Source organism: Archocentrus centrarchus, chromosome 2 (genome assembly GCF_007364275.1).
Source record: "Archocentrus centrarchus isolate MPI-CPG fArcCen1 chromosome 2, fArcCen1, whole genome shotgun sequence".
In the NCBI taxonomy this organism is placed as follows: Eukaryota; Metazoa; Chordata; class Actinopteri; order Cichliformes; family Cichlidae; genus Archocentrus; species Archocentrus centrarchus.
In genome coordinates, this window is record NC_044347.1 from 12,610,852 (window position 1) to 12,618,274 (window position 7,423).

The following is a 7,423-nucleotide window of genomic DNA, read 5'->3' on the forward strand; positions in this document are numbered from 1 at the left end:
GTCTTTTCGGTTCTGATTGAGTTTGCGGTGTAAATTCTTTATGATTTGGCAGGTCAGTCGTCACTGAATTCTCACAAAACCTGCACTGGTATATTTTTATCTATAAAGCAATACTGGGACATGGAAAGCTTTCAAGATCTAAACTTAAACATACTCTGATCTATTGCTGATTTTAATGGTATTGTAATGAAGAAGAAGAAGAAGAAGAAGAAACAGCCTTTATTGTCCCACAGAGGGGAAATTTGGGTGTAACAGCAGCCGCAGTTATTATAAATATAAATAAAGATATAATAATTCACACTATTAAGAAAAGAATATATATAGAATCAACAAACAATATTAACCTTAATACTACTAATAATAACACTATATACAATGTACATGATGTGCCTGTGTGTTGAACCTTAACAGGCCGGACTATTTACAGTATATTATATATTATCCTACATTGTGTAGGCTATTGTGGTTTTTGTTGGGAGCAGTGATGGTTATAAAGTCTTACAGCTGCTGGGAGGAAGGATCTGCGGTAACGCTCCTTTGTGCATTTAGGATGCAGCAGTCTGTCACTGAAGGAGCTCTCCAGCTCAGCAACAGTTTCATGCATGGGATGGGAGACCTTGTCCATCAGTGATGTTATTTTGGTCAGAGTCCTTCTGTCTCCCACCACCTGCACTGAGTCGAGAGGACATCCTAGGACAGAGCTGGCTTTCCTGATGAGCTTGTCTATCCTCTTCTTCTCAGCTGTAGACAAGCTGCTGCTCCAACATACTGCTGCATAGAAGATGGCTGATGCCACCACAGAGTCATAGAAGGTCTTCAGGAGTGTCCCCTGCACTCCAAAAGACCTCAGCCTTCTCAGCAGGTAGAGTCTGCTCTGACCCTTCCTGTAGAGCGCATCAGTGTTATGAGTCCAGTCCAGTTTATTGTTTAGGTGAACACCCAGGTACTTATAAGAGTCCACTATCTCAATGTCCACTCCCTGGATGTTCACCGGTGTCCGTGTGGTGGGTCTGCGCCTGCGGAAATCCACCACCAGCTCCTTGGTTTTAGCGGCGTTGATCAGGAGGTGGTTCCGCTGGCACCAGTCCACAAAGTCCTGAGTCCACTGTCTGTACTCTGAGTCATCCTCACCTGTGATGAGGCCAACTATGGCAGAGTCGTCAGAGAACTTCTGCAGATGGCAGCGTGGGGAGTTGATGGAGAAGTCTGCAGTGTAGAGGGTGAAGAGGAACGGTGCCAGCACAGTTCCCTGCGGGGCCCCCGTACTGCAGACCAGCCTGTCAGAGACACAGCCCTGTGTCCTCACGTACTGTGGGCGGTCAGTGAGGTAGTCCAGTATCCACTCGGAGATGTGGTGGTCCACTCCTGACAGTTCCAGCTTGTCTCTCAGAAGTCCTGGCTGGATGGTGTTAAAAGCACTGGAGAAATCAAAGAACATGATCCTCACAGTGCTTCCAGGCTTCTCCAGGTGGGTCAGAGCTCGGTGCAGGAGGTAGATGATGGCGTCATCCACCCTGATGCCAGGCCGGTAGGCGAACTGCAGCGGGTCCAACGAAGACGACACCATGAGGCGTAGATGGTTGAGGACCAGCCTCTCGAGGGTCTTCATTAGATGCGATGTCAGGGCTACCGGCCTGTAGCTGCTAAGATCCTTTGGATGTTTGGTCTTTGGTACCGGTACCACACAGGAGGTCTTCCACAGTTGTGGTACTTTCCCCAGCTTCAAGCTCAGGTTGAACATGTATCCCATGATGCCACACCGCTGATCTGCGCAGCACCTCAGGAGCCTGGAGCTGATGCCGTCTGGACCAGCAGCCTTTCGCACCTTGATCTTACGTAGCTCCTTCCTCACATGATGAGTTGAGAGGGACAAGATGGATGTGGGGGATGGGGGTTGTGAGATGGAGTCCTCAGAAGTGAAGGGGGTGGGTGATGGCTGAGAGCTGAGAGGTGTGAGGTCCCAAGAAGAAGAAAGGTTGGCAGTCATTAAAGATGGTGGGGCTGACAGCAGGGGGGACTGGGCTGGGGGAGGGGTGGGTGGCTGGTCAAACCTGTTAAAGAACTGGTTCAGGTTGTTAACCCACTCTAAGTCTCCCACAACCCTAGGGCTTGGTTTGTGGCCTGAAATTGAGTTCAAACTCCTCCAAACCCCACTGATGTTGCTCTGCTGTAGCTGGTCCTCCATCTTCTTCCTGTAGATGTTTTTTCCATCCCTGATTTTCCTTCTCAGATCCTTCTGCATGGCTCTCAGCTCCTCCTTATTTCCTGATCTAAAGGCTCTCTTCTTCTCCTTCAGGAGAGCCTTTATTTCAGAGTTGATCCAGGGTTTGTTGTTTGAAAAACACCGTACCCTCCTGGTGGGCACAGTGTTTTCCACGCAGAAATTGATGTAATGATGAATGTGTTGAAAGAGGTATGTGGTTTCCAGTGTTTATTTTGTGGGTATTTGTATAGATGTAGGAGCTGAATTTTATGTTGTGTTTTGTGAGCTTTGCATGGCTGCTACATTGGCCAGCTTTCTCTCATAAAAGGGATTTTGATCTCAGTGGGACTGACCATCCATCTGCTTATCTGGGTCCATATCATAGAGGCAGTAGACCTCCTCCTTCCAAGACACATTCTTCAGCTCTTCTGGAGGAATAACAAAGAGTTCCCAAGCAAGCTGAGAGCCATAATCTCTGGACTGTGTCCTGGGTCATGGCCCAAGGTTAGGATAGGAACATTCAGTGCCTTGTAACTGAGTTTAGATAATTTAACAAGCTTGAAAGTCAGCATTTGGTGTGACCACCTTTATTCTTCAGCACAGTCTGAACTCTCTGAGGCAGCTTTCTTCTCATTTCTTTAAGTAGTCTTCAGGAATAGTTCTCCAGGCTTCTTGAAGGACATTCAAAGCTCTTCTTTGGATGTTTCTGCCTTTTGTTCTGTTCTTTGTCAAGATGATCCCACACTGCTTCAATAATGTTGAGGTCCGGGCTCTGGGGAGGCCAATCCAGTGTTACATTGTGTGTTCTTCTAATTCTGCCTTTTCTCTGTTTCCCTTTCTTAAGAATGGCTTCTTGACAACCTCTGAGACCATTTCTGATGAGGCTTCAGTGAACAGTAGATGGATCAACCAAAGGTCCAGATGCACCTCTCAGGTCCTGTGTCAGGTCTTTGCTGGATTATTTTCCTGTTTCTTAAGGACATGACTTTCAGATACTGTTCGTCTGCTGTTTAAAATTGGTTCTTTGCTAAGTTGTCTGTTATGTGTAGACACGACATTGGTTCATCCCTGGAGTTAGGTGCCTTTTTTTATGCTTGAATGATTCATGGGTAAGTGTTAAGTGGCTTAACAAACACTGAGAATGAGTGAAAAAGCAGACAGTGTCCAAAGAAGAACTTTGAAAGACTTTCAGAAAGCCCACAGGAGTATATAAGACCACTTTCAAAAATTACAAGAAAGTCTGGCTGCTTGGAAGCAAAATATAAAGAAATGAGGGGTGGCTCAAGATTTTTGCACAGCTCCACTCTGATCCCGAGATGCATGAACTCCTCCACTCGAGGCAGCAACTACTTCCTCCACACTTTTCCAGCTGAGAACCATGACCTCGACCTTTGAGGTGTGAATTCTGATCCATGTCGTTTCACATTAGCTGCAAACTACTCCAGTGCAAATTAGAGTTTATCTACCATTCAATGAAGCCAGAAGGACCACATCATCCCCAAAACCAAAGATGAGAGGGTAGAAGTCCTCTATGGGGGGAAGCCTCAATGGGGCTTACTGGTAAAACATTTTTAAAATAAAATTGTATCTAATATAACAGCCTAGAACTGGCCCTGATACTTAAAAAAAACAAAAACAAAAACAGTAGAGGGGAGCAGGTTTTACTTGAGTAAAAGTAAAAAGTCATATATTTAGAAATATCCTCAAGTAAAAGTACCCCCAAAAGTCCACACCACTCCAGTGTAATGTATATGACTATTTTTAAATATCTACACCAGTAATGAAGGGTGTTGTGATTCATTTACACTGAAGTATTTCTGCACTTAAGCTCAGCGTTTGTCTGTGCTGTGTGGTAAAGCAGCCACTTGATGGCAGTAGCGCTCTGGGAGCTGCTGGTGGATTTATAGAGTCTTAAATGGACTCAGCCAGCCTCTATATGAGTGTGGAGGGTTATTGAGGTCGTGGTGCGCCTGCTACTGATGGGTGTGTGTGGGAGGACAGTAATAGGCTTCCTCAAAAACTAGACTATGTGCTGTCGTATAAAAAAAAAAAAAAACAAAAAAAGAAAGAAAAAGAAATAATAAAATCAAAACCTTCTTGGCACACTCAGCCTGTCTGATATCCGTGGAGAAATTTCATCAGCCCCTGTGCTGTTGATGCTGTTGTTGTTATTTTGTCTTGCGGGGTCCTTAATAATGAACAGTATAATGGTGTTGTTTTTCTTCTGAGGTGTCATGACCACGAGCTGCAGAACAATGCCACACATTTTAATTTAAATGACGCGGAAGGTCGAGAAGAGGCTGGCTTTTATTCACTGGCATGTCTCTGAAAATTGCAGGGAATTACTGCAGCACTGACCTGCAGACGTTTCCAATTACTCGAACAAAGAGAGTGGTACATGTTAGTCATTACTGCTATTTGACTTTTTTTTTTTTTTGGGGGGGGGGGGGGGGGGGGGGGGGTGGAATGTGAATAATGCCACCAGTTTTTAATTTTCATCCTCAACAGCAACCCTAAAATATATTTTGCTTGAACAATTTTCTCCTAATTTTCAGATGCAAAAAAAAATAGGCCTTCACACCCAAAAGAGGTCATTTTCCACCATCTCACCATCTCAGCATCCAGTTTCTTTCTCCTAACCTGCTCCTTTTCTCGTGCTTTGTTGCCTCTGAGCCGAAGCACCAAAACTAATGTTAATGTGCATGCTGCAGAGCCTCATCCAGAGTCCATTTTCTTAATTGTACCAATTACCATCAATATTAAAGAGCATTCAGACTGATCCGTCACTTTAGGCCAGCTGCTGCCCAGATACAACCTGAAGCTATTTTTAGCTCCCTCGCCTCGCTGTGCCGTGACAGAGAGGCGAGACAGATGCAAAAAAAGCAGCAAAAGTGGCGATGTCGCCCGGTGTCCTCTCCAAGACTCCTTAGAGGGATCAGGGACAAATGCCTGGCCTTGAAACTCAAGGGCTACAAATACAGCTTTGAGCCTTTAGTAATCCTGGCCCTGTGCTGTCAGAATATTTGTAGTATAAATATTGTTCTCCCAGGTTTTGCCAGTTGGGGAACCCAAAAAATTGATTTTATTTTTCCCCACAACACAGATTTAGGGGTTAGGTTATTAATGTTTCTCATCATTTTGATGACCCCACAGGTTTAAAGAAGCACTTTATCTGTCCCCTGATTGCCAAGATGTTGGAGAGCAATTTTAAAAGAACAATAAATAAATAATTTAATTCGATATTTTGATAACAAAAGGTTAGGGTTAAGTAAGATCATTAATGACTTAGACCTCCCAGTTTATAAGTGTGAGTACATTAACCCAGAGTCTTTGTTGTTTCAGTCCCCTGATTTTGTTCATTTTTGTGGTTGGAAATCATCAGCAGTTTGATTTGTGAGACACACGTTGCGTGATGTCATCAAAGGCTGAATACTGTTTTGAAAATCACAATGAAAAAAAAAGTGGTGAGAGGATGAGTCACCTTTGCTGTTATTACTTTAATTTCGCCCCTCCCCCTATTTTTTCTATTCTGGTATTCTAGTTTACAAGATTTTAAATCTGAAATGCATCCGGGGGGTGGGGGGCAAACACACGCGGTTCTGAAACTCCAGGCTTACATTTAGTCCCTCTAACTCTGTGCTGTCACAGTACGTGCTTTCTGGATTTGGGGTTTGGGTGAGGGCTGCTTCTCATCATTGTGATGACCTCACAGGGTTAAAAGAGGTTTACGAGACACTTGAAGGTGGTTTTGAGCCCTCACGAGAAAGTTGATAAAAAAGATCAGACTTACCCCTAAACTTTTTCATTTCAGTCCCTTGATTTTCTTCTTTTTAGTGGTTGAAAACCGTCAGCAGTGCAGTTTGTCAGAAGCATCATATGATGTGATCAAAGACTGTCTATTGTTTTGCAAATCAAAAGTGATGAAATGAGTCAGCTTTACTGTTATTGGTTTAAAATGGTTTTTATTTTCTTCTTTTAATAATCGAGATAGGTGAAATGGTTTGTTACAAATACCTGGTGCCATCTATCCCCGCGCTATCACAAGTTTTGCGAAAGAGGAGACAAAAAATATATACTAACTGACTTGTTTATTCCTCAAAAAAAAGCACCTTTTTAAAAAGATAGAGTTCGGAGGTAGGGTTGCTTCTCATTAACCGCAATGGCTCAAGCTTGAAAATGACACCCATTGGAGTAAAGTTTGTTGTTCCTGTCATGGTTCTAAGTCATTGGACCAAGTGTTTTGGAGCTTTTAGACTTTCTAATTGTGTTTATTTAATGATAATATGAAATACCAGGTTTTTGTAATGTTTATGTCTTGTATTTCTTTTCTTAGTGTATTTACACTTGACCTCTGTACTAAGTTGCTTTAGTGTAATTCCTCCCTCTTTGTTCCTTCCTCGTGTGGCAAGTTTCTTGTATTCAGTTCATTCCTGTGTCTGTTTCCCGGTGTAGTTTTGCACTTCCTGTGTTATTTTGAGACTGGTGTTCTTTGTGCTTTGCTTTTTACTTTTGCTTCCCTGGTCTCGTCTGCTGTGATTCTGTTCACCTTTGTCTCGTCCTCCCCAGCTATCTCCACTTCCCCTCTCAGTCTTGCTTTATCAGAGTGTCTGCTTATTTTTCTCCTTCCCCTTGTGTCTTCCAGCTTCTGTGCTCCCTACCCCCAGTATGTGTTTGCATTTTTAGGTTTCAGTAACTTTGTAGTTTGCACTTTTCCTTTGTATTTTATGTTTTGCCTTTTGAACTCTGGATATTGAGTCATGTAAACGGCTAGTTTTTTTTTTTGTTAAAACTGCCTGCCCTTGCATCCAACATTTGGGTCCTCATCTCCACTACACACCATCACATGACAGTTCCAGTTGCTCGACTTTCTTGATTTTTGAAGTTGGAAACCATCAGCAGTGCATTTTTAAGTTTCCCAAAGGTGATCAGGGACTGACCATCCATCCATCCATCCATTCAGGGTTGTGACTAGTGTTTTGATCAAATCAAAAGGAAGATGAATCACCTTTACTTTTATTGTTTAAGCTTTCATGTCCATTTCTAGTTTCTAACATGTTAATTTGGAAATACATTACTTACATGCCTAGGATATATAACGATCTGCCTGTAATTCATCAAATGTGTTTTTTCCCAGTATTTACATAATTTTTAGAGGTATTTAAGAGCAAATATATGTTAATCCGAGGGGCTTCAGTACATATACAAAATATTTCAGTACAT